Source organism: Heterocephalus glaber, unplaced genomic scaffold (assembly GCF_053883595.1).
Source record: "Heterocephalus glaber isolate CG9 unplaced genomic scaffold, H.glaber_assembly_v1.0 deba00000331, whole genome shotgun sequence".
NCBI lineage: Eukaryota > Metazoa > Chordata > Mammalia > Rodentia > Bathyergidae > Heterocephalus > Heterocephalus glaber.
In genome coordinates, this window is record NW_028258142.1 from 59,439,822 (window position 1) to 59,452,103 (window position 12,282).

At 36.1% G+C, this 12,282-nt stretch overlaps 1 long non-coding RNA gene across 1 annotated transcript in view; it reads right to left on the minus strand.

The window, feature by feature from the left end:
• LOC110350838 (uncharacterized) overlaps positions 1-12,282 on the minus strand; it is a 312,348-nt gene that overhangs the window by 134,758 nt on the left and 165,308 nt on the right. Inside the window, exon 2 of the long non-coding RNA XR_015444477.1 lies at positions 363-441. This is a non-coding gene — a long non-coding RNA (uncharacterized LOC110350838). The remainder of the gene's footprint in view (positions 1-362; positions 442-12,282) is intronic.

The following is a 12,282-nucleotide window of genomic DNA, read 5'->3' on the forward strand; positions in this document are numbered from 1 at the left end:
TTATCAGATATTGCGAGGTGGGTTCTTGTTTAAGTTTAGCAAGGTTCTTGATGAAATTGGATTTCAAGAGGAAGTGCACAGATGGTTCTAAAGAAAGGTTCAGGAGTCTGACTAAAGTTTGGACAAGTGAAGAATCATTGTCCCTAGGCATGACATAAATTCAGGGTTTTATAAGACAGACTGTTCAACAAAGCGCTTGAACTTGTAGATGTCATGGTGTTGCTAATTTCATCTATGGGCTTCTATCTTTAGAAGCGTTCAAGCTAGGTAAGGAGTGAAAAACTGAGAATGGGTAGGCAATGCTGTAGGTTAATTCCAAACACAATTCTTTTTCTGTGACCTGAGAGGGAGCAACTGCTCACCTGCCATACTGCAGCAGAGAAGACTGAGCCAGCTGCTGGCAGATCCTTGCTCCTCTTTCCGCAGTTGGTGGTAGAGGAGCTGAAACAGAGACATCATTCGGTTTCCATGCAGTCTCTTTCAGTTCATTGGAACATGAGGGGCAGAGGATGTGTGTGGGATATGGAAACGCGTAGGAGAAGAAATAATTCAGATGCCAGAACCAAGGATAGGAAATATATTCAAATCCTACACTTTAGGAAAGATAAAAATATATGAATTCATAAATGTTGCTTCTCTTCTCGATACTATTATTTTAATTCATTCTTTTAGACAAATAGAAGAGCAAGTTTTATTTCTGTAATCTTAGCTCAGAATGCCTGTTTTATAAAAAGCTTCTTTAAGTCGTATGAGTTATTGTGATGAACATATTCTGAAATAAAAATGAGTTACTGGATAAAGTCTATATACGACACACTGTGCTCAGATTTTATCATCTCACCAGTGGTGTAAATATTGTGAACTAAAGCCAGGAACATATGGCTTAAAACTCAATAATACTGGCAATGAGGTAAAATATCCCTGTATCTGCGTGCTGTCCCAAATTAGAAGTTAGATTTCCTATCCCTCCTTGAAAAGAACACATTTCTGATTACTTTCATGAAATGTATGACAAACAAGGCTTATTTTTAGTGATTTTAATTTCCAGCATAGTTTAATCTGTACTTACTGAAAAGCAAGCACACCTACATAATACAGAAGCAATAAAGATATGCTCTCCTTCATACCTGTGGAGTGTAAAAATACTACTAGAGTGAAAAAGTCTTTTTCCAGAAATATAACAAAAAAGTCCATATTTTTGAATGAATTATTTTAATATTCTACTCTCATACAATAGAAAGATACATTCTTATCCTTTTCCATCTGGATAAAATATACAAAGGACTTGAATAGGTAATTTACAGGAAAAATCATTTCTATTTTATTTGTATTTGTGCTGTTGTAAAGCTAAACAAAACTTACATATTTTTACATGTAAAGCTTTAAAACCTATTTTAAAGGAGAAACTTGCCCTGTAGTGCTCAAGACTAACAGTGAGTGAAAAATTCCTTTTAGCATAAGAAAGAGTTTGTATGGTCAACCCAAACCAAAAGAATCCAGTACATATTTGATAGAATTTAAAAGATACTCCACATGGACTATTGTAACATTTCAAAAAGGTGTTCCCTATGGATGTTTGCTACAGTAACTTAAGCACTTCTATGTTTGTATTTACTTGTGAACAAAGGTAAGGTCCATGGAGAGAACTGTACAAATGAGATGTAATCCTCTGTCAATATTTGCAACACCAGGCTCTATAGCTTCTTTATTTCTTTTCAGCCTTCCAGCTCTCTTACCCACACTTGTTTTCTTGGATATTAACATCTCTTCCTCTTTTTTCCATTCTATTCTGAGTCCTTATGTCTTTTTCTCTTCCCTTTTGATCTTTTTACTTTCCACTTCTGTTCTTATCTTAAACTTTCTCTTATTCATTTTTTTCTTTTTTGGTGGTTTTGAGACAGTCTTAGTTGAGGATGGCTTTGAACTCACTATGTAGCCCATCCTGCCCTCAAACTCATGGCCAACCTTCTGCCACAGCCCCTCAAGTGCTGAGATTATAGGCATGCACCACCACACTCAGCTTTGTTTTATATTTTATTTCATTATCTATTTGAAAACAATAGTTTTTTCATTCATTTCTCCCTTTTCCATTTTCCTCACCACTTTGATCTCACTTTCTGACGTGAATAGTAGGAAGATACACATTTCTATCCAGAAGTTAAGTGGATAGAAACCTCTACTGTAGTATAATTGAGGCTTGAATCTGTCAACATATCTTCTCCCAAACTATAATGTGTTTTCTAGCCCCATATAACTGCCCCACCCTGGCCATCTTCTTGTAACCTTCCCCTGCAAAAAAAGAAGAATCAAAATTTATAAATATGCCTGGATATAGTAAGTAGTTTGAATTCATTAACATACTCATTAAATTCGCTGACATACTCGTTAAAGATGGGAATACTTACCTGGGCTCCCCTTACCACCTCTTTAAAATTACTATTTCTGTGAAAATGAATCATTCAGATTGTAAAGTCCATGTCTAACCCAGAGTAGATAACACGCAGAGCTTCAAAGAAATTCAAAGGAAATGCTCCAAAGAAATCATTTCAGAAATATCATCCTCAAATCAAAAGCTAGAACCAATGTAGGTACATTTTCTCTTATGTCACTACTTAGTTAATATACTTTAAATAGTGATGGGCTTTTGATATTTTTATTACTTTATTCCCTTTATTATTTGGTCTGTTTTTTTCTGTGGTTTTGATTGAACTTAGTTTTCAGTTAAGAAATAAAACAACAATAAACTAAGCAGTTAATAAAATAATATATAATAACACATTTTTTGAATGGACATATGAGAAAGGAAGGCTTCCAAACATAGATCTCATATTAGAACTAAGATATTATGTTCCTTACAGACTTGCTAAGAGAAATGGGATCCTCTCTAACTTCCTATATGCTTTGTCAGCTAATCCCACAGAAGAGGTATTTTATTTCATTTGGAATTAATTCAGCATTTCGTATTAAATGAGACTGTACATTCTGGTATCTTTGACTAACTTAAAATATGGTCTGTCATCATATAGAGTGTGTTGGGCTACTGCCAAAAACCCCCACAAAACTCAAGCAGTATTAAAAATTTAATTGTATAAAAACAAAGTAAAAGAAAAAGAGAATAAATGAGTTTAGAAACAACCTTGGAGTAGGCCTTTTTTGAGCAAGGAAGTAAAAATGAAAAGATAAGAAAAGACAAAACTTCTACCTTAAATTATTGACAAATTTGGCTAACAGAAATTGAAAATTCTATATGTTAAAAAGAACAATGATCTAAGTTAAAAAAAAACAAACCCAGGTGATGAAATAGAGAAAATTCTTGCAAAAAGTCATCCTTGTGGCAATGTTGTAAATATTCATTATCTTCAATGTTGTAAAAATAGTTTCAGGGGTCTAAAAATATACAACATTTTCTTAAAGTGTACAAATGTTTTTGAATTGTACATTAAATTATAATTGTACATATTGTTAAATATTAGAAGTATATTATATGCTACTTTACTTCAATAAGATGGGAAAGTAGAAATCTAATTTGTTCTTTTATGAAAGCATGGAAATTCATTCCAATAAATGGACAAAGGGTTTGAATAGGCAATTTATAGGAAAAATATGTTTCTAACAAACCTATGAAAAAGTGCTTAATTTACTTAAAGAAGTGTAAAATGATACCCTAGGATATATTCTTTTGTCTATCAAATAGACTACTCCTAAAAGCTTGATAATGTTGAGATGTGACTTCCTACGGAGATTCTAGCTCCAGCCTTCTGATTCCCCAAGCTTTGAGGGTCTGGCGGGAGGCCTGTCTGCACCTCCCTCCCACTGCAGAACGCTGCCCACTGCATCCTGGCTTCCACGCAGAGCCCGGGCCGGACACAGCCCAGAGAGCTTCTATCAGAGTTGGATGATTTAGAGAAAGCAGCAGGTTATGTATTCCTGGAAGGTCCATGTTCATCTCATCTGAAGCAGTAAACACTGAGGAAGTCAGCAATAGCAAGACAAGGAAGAGAAGCTGATCATGGATTCTCTGCCCATCGAAGTTGAGGGAGAAGCCATGACTACTGATGCTTCTCTACCCCCAAAACAGAGCACAGAAGAAATGGAACCTACTGTTGAGCTCCGTTCTGTTGATTTACATGAGCTGATGACAGTTAAAGATGAAGAAATGGACTTTATTCGTGATAAGGTGGCACAGCTGGATTCTGCCCCCAGGTGTCTGACCACGGATATAAAGGTGGAGGATTGTGGGAACCTGATGTTCTGGGATTCTGAATGTATGCCTGATATTGAGGAGTTCCTTTCAAAGCAGGAAGCTTATGAAGAGGTATCACCTGAAAGGGAACTGTTAATAGACAGACTTAAAAAGGATGATTTCTGGGGATGCAGATTGTTAGAAACCTGGGAATGTGAAGGCACATTAGAATGGCATCAAGTTAATCAGAAGAAAGATTTAAGGCTTGTTATGAGTAAACATAAGAAAACCCCTATTAAGATTTATCATGGAAGTGAGGAACATTTAACTCCAACTAAACACCAGAAAGTTCACCCAGTGAAAAGGCCATGGGAGTGAAGTGTATGTGAGAAGTCCTACAGTTACTACTCAGCCTTTCTCTTACATCAGAGAATCCACACTGGAGAGAAGGCCTGTGAATGCAGTGAATGTGGAAAGGCTTTCAGTTGTAGATCATCACTTATTCAGCATCAGAGGATTCACACTGGAAAGAAACCATATAACTGTAATGAATATGGGAAAGCCTTCAACCACCATTCAGCACTTATTCAACATCATATCATCCACACTGGGGAAAAGCCCTATGAGTGCAGCGAATGCAGGAAGGCCTTCAACCAAAGTACATACCTCATTCAACATCACAGAATACACACTAGAGAAAAACCTTATAAATGTAAGGAATGTTCCAAAGCTTTTAATGATACATCTTCCCTCATTAAACATCAGAGGGTCCATACCAGAGAAGAACCCTATGGTTGTAAAGAGTGTGGGAAAGTCTTCAGTGACCAATCAGTTCTTGTAAGACATCAGAGAATTCATACTGGATAGAGACCTTACAAATGTAAACCATGTGAGAAAGCCTTCAGCCAGAGCTCATCACTTGCAAAGCACCTGAGAACACATACTGGAGAAAAACCATAAAAATGCAATGATTGTGACAAAGCCTTCAGCCAGAGTTCATCTCTTATTCAACACCAGAAAATTCATACAGGAGAAAAACCCTACCAATGTAAGAAATGTGAGAAAAACTTTAGTATTCCTTTAGCCTCTATTAACATAAAAATCTCATGATACATAGACTGATGTAAATGCACAAAATAATTTTTCATTCTTTTCTGATTATGTAGATATATTCTAAATATTACAGGGGATATTATAAAAGCATACAAGGCTCTGTCACATGATAAATAGGCCTCTTCCTTGAAATGTTGCTAGGTATGGAGTAAGGCAACAAGAGATTAAGGTGGATATGGGTGGCCTTTTAAAATAATCATTAGAAAATGGACACCCAAGAGTAAAATGCATGTCACTGACTGGAAACAGGAAAGGGATGGGGTGTCAACAAGGGCATTTGAGTTTGGGACTGTAAGTGGATTGTTCATTTTGGTGAGATGGGACAGATGAACTTCTGAGAAACTGAAGATATTTCTCATTAAAATTTTGGTCTGAGTGGATGAAAAACATCCAGGGAGCGTACATTTGAGTTGATTGATATGCATGAGGTGCGTATCTCAATTGCAAAACCAAAATAGCAAACAACGTGGAGAAGAGAATTTCTGAAAGAGTACAGAAGGAGAGAGTCAGTTTTAGAGAAAGCGTTAGTAACTGAGGATCTAAAATCAGTGTGAAAACTGATAAGAGCAGCAAAATAAACCATGTTTGAAGCTGGTGGTTCTAAATAGTATCAACCTAAAACCACAAGGGGAAGGATGAGAACCCCCCAAAGGAAAATTACCAGGCGGTATCTCCAAGAAAGTAAAGAGAAAAAGATCTAAGCCCTCAAGCTCTCCTTTTTTTTGACCCCCTCACCCCGTAGTCCACTCCATTTGATTACCTGCACAGTTTCAAACATTTAAACCAGTAATTATTAACTTTGGATGCAGCTTGAAATAAACTGAGAATCTTTTATTTAAAACAAAAATAGCTTGATGATGCCAAGTAATCTAAACTTACTATTCATTGGAAGGCCATAATTAGGAGGAAGCATTTAGAAGGAAAATTGTTGTCATCTCCTCAACTTTAAAATACACATGAGTGCATCTATTTATGTATATGTCCTGAAAACTGACCCAGCTTTAGAAATGCTAGATAAACTATAACAAATATCCTTGAAAATGAGCAGCTGGAGGAGGAAGAATGAAATGGAAAGGGATTAGAAGCCTAGAGTGGTGACTGCTGAAGTCAAGGGTATCTTAAAAGAGTCTCAGTGCCCGGGAGCTTGGGCTCCACAGCCATGCAGGGAGCCTAAGCCGGGGCTTGAGGCCTTGTAAAGGTAGGACATGAAACTTCTGCATAGAATGAGGTCCTTACAGGACTACAGCATTGGTGGTCTAGAAAATTCCATGTATCTGCAGGAAGAGAAGACAAGGAAAGTTGACAGGATTTTCCTGAGATTCAACAAAACAAAACAAAACAGAAGAGAACAAGACTTAATTCCTTTAAGAAAAAAAAGTCAATTCCTTTAACAATTTGTATTGTCAAGTCTGTTGTCACATAGGTTTGGGATCTAAATTTGTACTACTTGGATAATCTAGTAAATCCCAGTATGAGAATTTACATTAAAATGGTCTCTGAAATAACTGCCTTGCTATAGCAAAGGAAAATCTCCCTCAGAGCCACAAAACCCTCCCCACTTAAAGTCCCTTGAACTTGATTTTATAATCTGATAAACAAAAGGGCAGCTTTAGACCCTGAAGGGCACCAGATATAAAGCCACAAAGCGAGTTTGTTTAATATATTTACAGATAGAAAAGAGAATAAAAAATGAGCAAAAAATGATATAGTTGTTTTTAATAGGAAGACTTGAAAATGAACTATAGTTTGTAGATATAAAAACTAGACATTGCCATAATTTTAAATAACAGATTAGATAAAATTAGAGAGATTTATAAACTGAAATGTATATTAAAGATCAATTACACAAAATACAATAGAGAAAGACGAACATATGAGTGAAAGGCATGTGGAGGATGAACGAAAAGTTCCAACAGTCCTCTATATGTGTTTCAGAGGAAGAGAACTTAAAGAATGAGGAAGAAGGAATACTAAGCATTTCATGCCGCAGGAAAAAATGGAAATGACTGATTTGCATCAGTATGAGAATGAGCAAACAAATTGTTCTGCCTAGGAGTTCTTTGGCTTTTTCATACTTTGCCTTAACTTGTGATTAACCCAAGGTTCCAATACCTCTCTCAGCAAGCTTCCAGTTTCCTAAGCGTTATAATGGCTACTTCTCTGCTCCCCAACATTCTAAATATCCTGGATGCATTTCCTTTCCACTCAGTTCCCCACTGATTCAGTGGCCCTGTTGCAGGTCATCTCCACTCCAGGAGCTACTACAGAAAGCTGGGTGTTATCAGGCTTCTCCTTTCCACCAGTGGTGGTTTCCTCATTATGAGCCCAGCAGTGACTCAGTTCCAAAAGTTCATTTTAGAGTCTTCGCCCATGTACCACTTCTAATAGTAACTCAGACTTTTGGCTCCCTTGGAATAGATTATAAAATGCCAATTTGCATGCCAGTAATTTACTTGGGGTATGTGTTCAGAGGCAACACCAATAAATGAGTGGAGTAGAATAAGGCAAATGGTAGAGTTGATCTGTGATGCAGTTGCTGTAAAGATTTCAGCCAATCTTTTAGCAAGCTCTATAGCTGAATGGCCATTCAGAGATAGTCACATTGAGCAACCATTGCATGTGGGTCAGTGACAGGAGAATGAGTATGTTAGTCCTGAAAACAAGGATTTGGTTGGCATACCATAGTCTCCACTAACAGGAAAAAAACAAAAAAGAGAAGAGAGTTTTTTCCTATCTATTTATCTATCATCTATTAAAGATAAAGTCTTATGTTTTTATAAGTTGCATATTTTCATTTATTTTAAAACTTATAATTCCAAAGTAAAAAATGAAGAAGGAGAAGGGGTAGTCAAGAAGGAGAGAAGAGGGAGGATATGGAGATAATCTCAACTTAGCTCAAACGATATTCTCAGGTACAATTTGAAAGTGCCCTTGGCAAAGAGACCTGGTCATGCTGGGTAAAGTGACAGCAGGTAGTGCTGTAACTTCACCTTTCATTATATCTATAAATCTGCTTGTTTGATTGTTAGCTCATTTGATAATGAAGGGAACAGTAAAATCTCACAATAGATCACTGATAGAATCTGAAGGAGGTGAGAGATAAGATGGACTGAATCATGGACTTGAGAATGTTTTCAGGTCCCTTCACTGAGAGTTAGAAACAAGCAAAGCTCAAGTTGAAAATTCAGAGTTTGCTTAATAGTTTAAACAGTAAATTCAACTACATTTTAAAGGAAATAACACCAGTGTGATACAAACTCAGAGAACAGAAAATGACTAGCACAACTCTTGTACCAAAAATCTGACAAGGATATCACATCAATAGGAACTTGCAAATCAGCCTCTTTGATGATTAAAGATGGAAAACTGCAGAGGGAGTACTAGTAAAGATAATTCAACACTATTTAAAAAGTACATTATATCCAAGTGACATATATTTCAGGCATGCCAGTGTGGTTTATCACTTTCAAAACTGAATCTGATTCATCATGTCAACAAAAATTATATAATCATATTGATAAATTCAGTGCTCTTGATACATTCAGATGGCATTCATAAAAAGTAACAACTCTAGGCAAAGTAGAATTTGAAGACATTTTTAAAAGATAATAAAGCGTTATCAGAGACATAAAATGTACTAAGATTGACTATTTCATTAGTTCTTTTCAACATTGTACTAAATATTCTGCACAGTGCAAAAAACCCCCTAAGAAATGAAAAGGTAGGAAATAAACAGTGTCACAAAATAACTCTGTAAAAAAAGAGTTCCAAAGATCCTATAGATAAATTATTAAAATTAATACAAAGGTATTAGTATAGTCATAGGATACAAGTTCAATATGCAAAAATCAATTTTATAATTTAAGCCAGGGACAAGTAACTAGAAAAATAAATTTTAAAGTAATGTCATTTTCAGTGATACTAAAATTTACCAGATGGAAATAAATCAAAGGACTTCCACACAGAACAATTCAAAACTATTGATAAAAATTAAGAAGATGAGTTAAGTGATATACCATATTTGTAGATAATAGACATTATATTATGAACATATTGATTTGTTAATCTCCTCATTTAGTGACTTAGAGTAACGACTATCATAGCTCATGAGTCTACTGGTCATGTATAAAGTTCTATTGATCTAGGTCATGCTCAGCTAAACTTAACTGGTCTCATATGCATCTATAACAGTATACCTGTCCAGAATAATTTCATTTACATATTGGACAGATGTTTGCTTATAACTATTGGCAAACTAGTGGTGTAGGGATATTTATCTTCCATAATCAAGCAGGCTATCTAACTTGGTTCATATGGAGGTTTGGCAGAGTTCCAAAAAGAGTAAACTTAGTGCTTCCTGAAGCTTAACCATGACATTAAGAAATATTACTTCCACTGTATTTTATCTGTATTTATCAAAAAACAAGGCATAAGGTCATCCCAGATTCAAGTGTTATTTATATCTTGATAGGATGAATCGCAAAATTTTGTTGCAGAAGCATTACTGCTAGAAAGAATGAGAAATTATGGGTATTTTTAAATTAAAAGATATTCTTTCATTCCAAATTTCATTATACCTTCAATGCACCCCAATAAAATCTCGTCTCTTTTGTGTGGAAAATGACATGTAGATTCTAAGATTCCCTTAGAAATACAAAGAGCCAAGACTAATCAAGGTAGTCTCAGGAAAGAACCAAGCTGGGAGTCTACACTAACGAATAAAAGGACTATTCTAAAGTTGTAACAATTTAGACTGTCAATGTCCAGTAAAAGTCCCATGTTTTCAGAGCTGGGGCTTTTCAAGGGTGATTCGATCATGAAGATGCTATGCTGACTAGTGGATTCACCTACTGATGAGGACATGGCAGAAAGTGCTGTTAGGGGTGCTGCCTGGTTGGGGTGCCTCCCTGGGGGTGTGACCTGGAAGGGTGTATTCTGGTTCCCAGCTCTTCCCTTCTTTTTGTGCTTCTTGGTTGAGAAGCGTTTTACTGCCCTTCCACCATGCCCTCTCTACCTTGGGGCCAACCAACCACGGAATGAGTCCTCTGAAAACCATGAGCCAAAATAAACCTCTCCTCCTTTAAGTTGCTGGTGTGGGGTATTTTGTCTAGCAATGGGAAAGTAACTAATAGGCTCATGGAAATGAAATATATTTTATTGGCCCAAGGATATGCACCATCTCATTTTTAGAAAGATGGTTGTGCAAGGCATTATGGAAACAATAATCTTTTTTAGCACACTGTTCAGGGTTGATTGACTACTGATACAGAATGAGTATTAAAATATAAATAAGGAGCAAAATAAAAGATAACAGGAAGTAGGGGAGTACTTTTTCAAGTGGGAAGAGGATCAAGAGATGGGGGAAAGGGGAAAGAGAGAAAAGGGATAAAAAGAAGTGAGATGTGTTATGGTCATGCACCAGCTCCCTGTAAGGAATGCAATCATTATGTAATGCAAACATGTTCTAATAAAAAACTGAAAAGATGAGCAGTGATCCTTTCTTACATTATATACACATACACAACCAATCGAGTAGACTTCAGTGATAAATAGAGAAAGTAAACAATGCAACTCTTTGGATAAAGCACTGGAAAATAGTGTTATGCTCTAAGAACAGACAAGCAATTCTTTAATAGGACACTGGAAGAATGCTAACCATAATTGAAATTTAGTCTGTTTGAACATTAAGAAGTCTTGTTCATCAAATGATACTACTAACAATGTGAAAAGGCAAGCCACAAAAATACCTAAGATCTGGTGTAGCTCAGGAAGAACAAAGCCAAAAAAGAACACGTGAAAGAATTGAAGGGAGACTTCACAAGAGGCAGAAATCTATATGGTGTATTTGCATATAAAAGGTTAGTCCTTAATAGGGAAATGAAAATTTATGCCACAATAGATTACCCAACACCAGAATGACTAAAGTAGAAAGGATAGAAAGCACCAAGTAATGGAAAGGATGTAAATCATACAACCCTTTTATAATGTCCAGTAGGAGCATCAATTATGTAATTATTTTGGAAAGCAAAGCTGTTTTTAATTCAGATCAAGGAATTCTGCTTCCAGGCATTTACTCAATAGAAATACCTATAGTTAATCACCAAGCACATACATAAGAAGGTAGGTAACAGCTTAATTCATAACAATCCCACACTGAGAATTATACAAATTTCCAAAAAAATAGAACATATAAACAATATGTGGTATTCACATGATGGGATACTTTGCAAATCTAAGAATGGACAGAATTCAGTCATATCCAAAAAACACAAATGAAACTCATAAAATTAATGCTGAGTAAAAAAAGCTAAACCCCAACGAAGACATGCTGTGTGATTCTGATAGGAAAAGAATTCTGAGACATTCTAAATTTAATTACAAAGTCTGGTGGTTTAAGGAAAGAAGAAATAAGGGAAGTTACTCAGTTAACAGCTGGGCAAAACCAAGAAAATGATCATTTATTTGAAACCTTGACTTAGATTGCTTCCTGGCTGAACATCCAGACCACTGCTACTCAACCAGTCCAAAAGCAATAGTCATTTCTTTTTATGGACTGCCTTTCTATCACAGCGTTTTCCCACTTTGCATTATTTTGACCCTCATGTATAGCCAATGTAGGTCACAGTGCTTTCATTCCCCAGAATTCATGAAAAGTACTCAGCTCTGGTTTGCTGCCTATTTTCCAACAGCTGCCTTAACGCTATTGCTGGTCATTTGGGAAATTTGTCCCTGATGACGATCCTTTCTTCTACTGGCTACCATTAGTAATGGCTCAATAAACCCTTTTAATTTAGAGAGCCGTTGGTCTCTAGAGTTTTGGGCTAACACCATTTACACAGTTCAATAACAGCAAAATTAGATTATAATGCTAAAAGGTAGGATAGTGGTCATCTTTGGGAGGATTGTGCCCTGAGAAGGGCTCTATGGTGGTGATAGTGCTGCACTTGTCGGAGAGGGCTAGAATTCTGGGGGAAAAAAGGCAATAA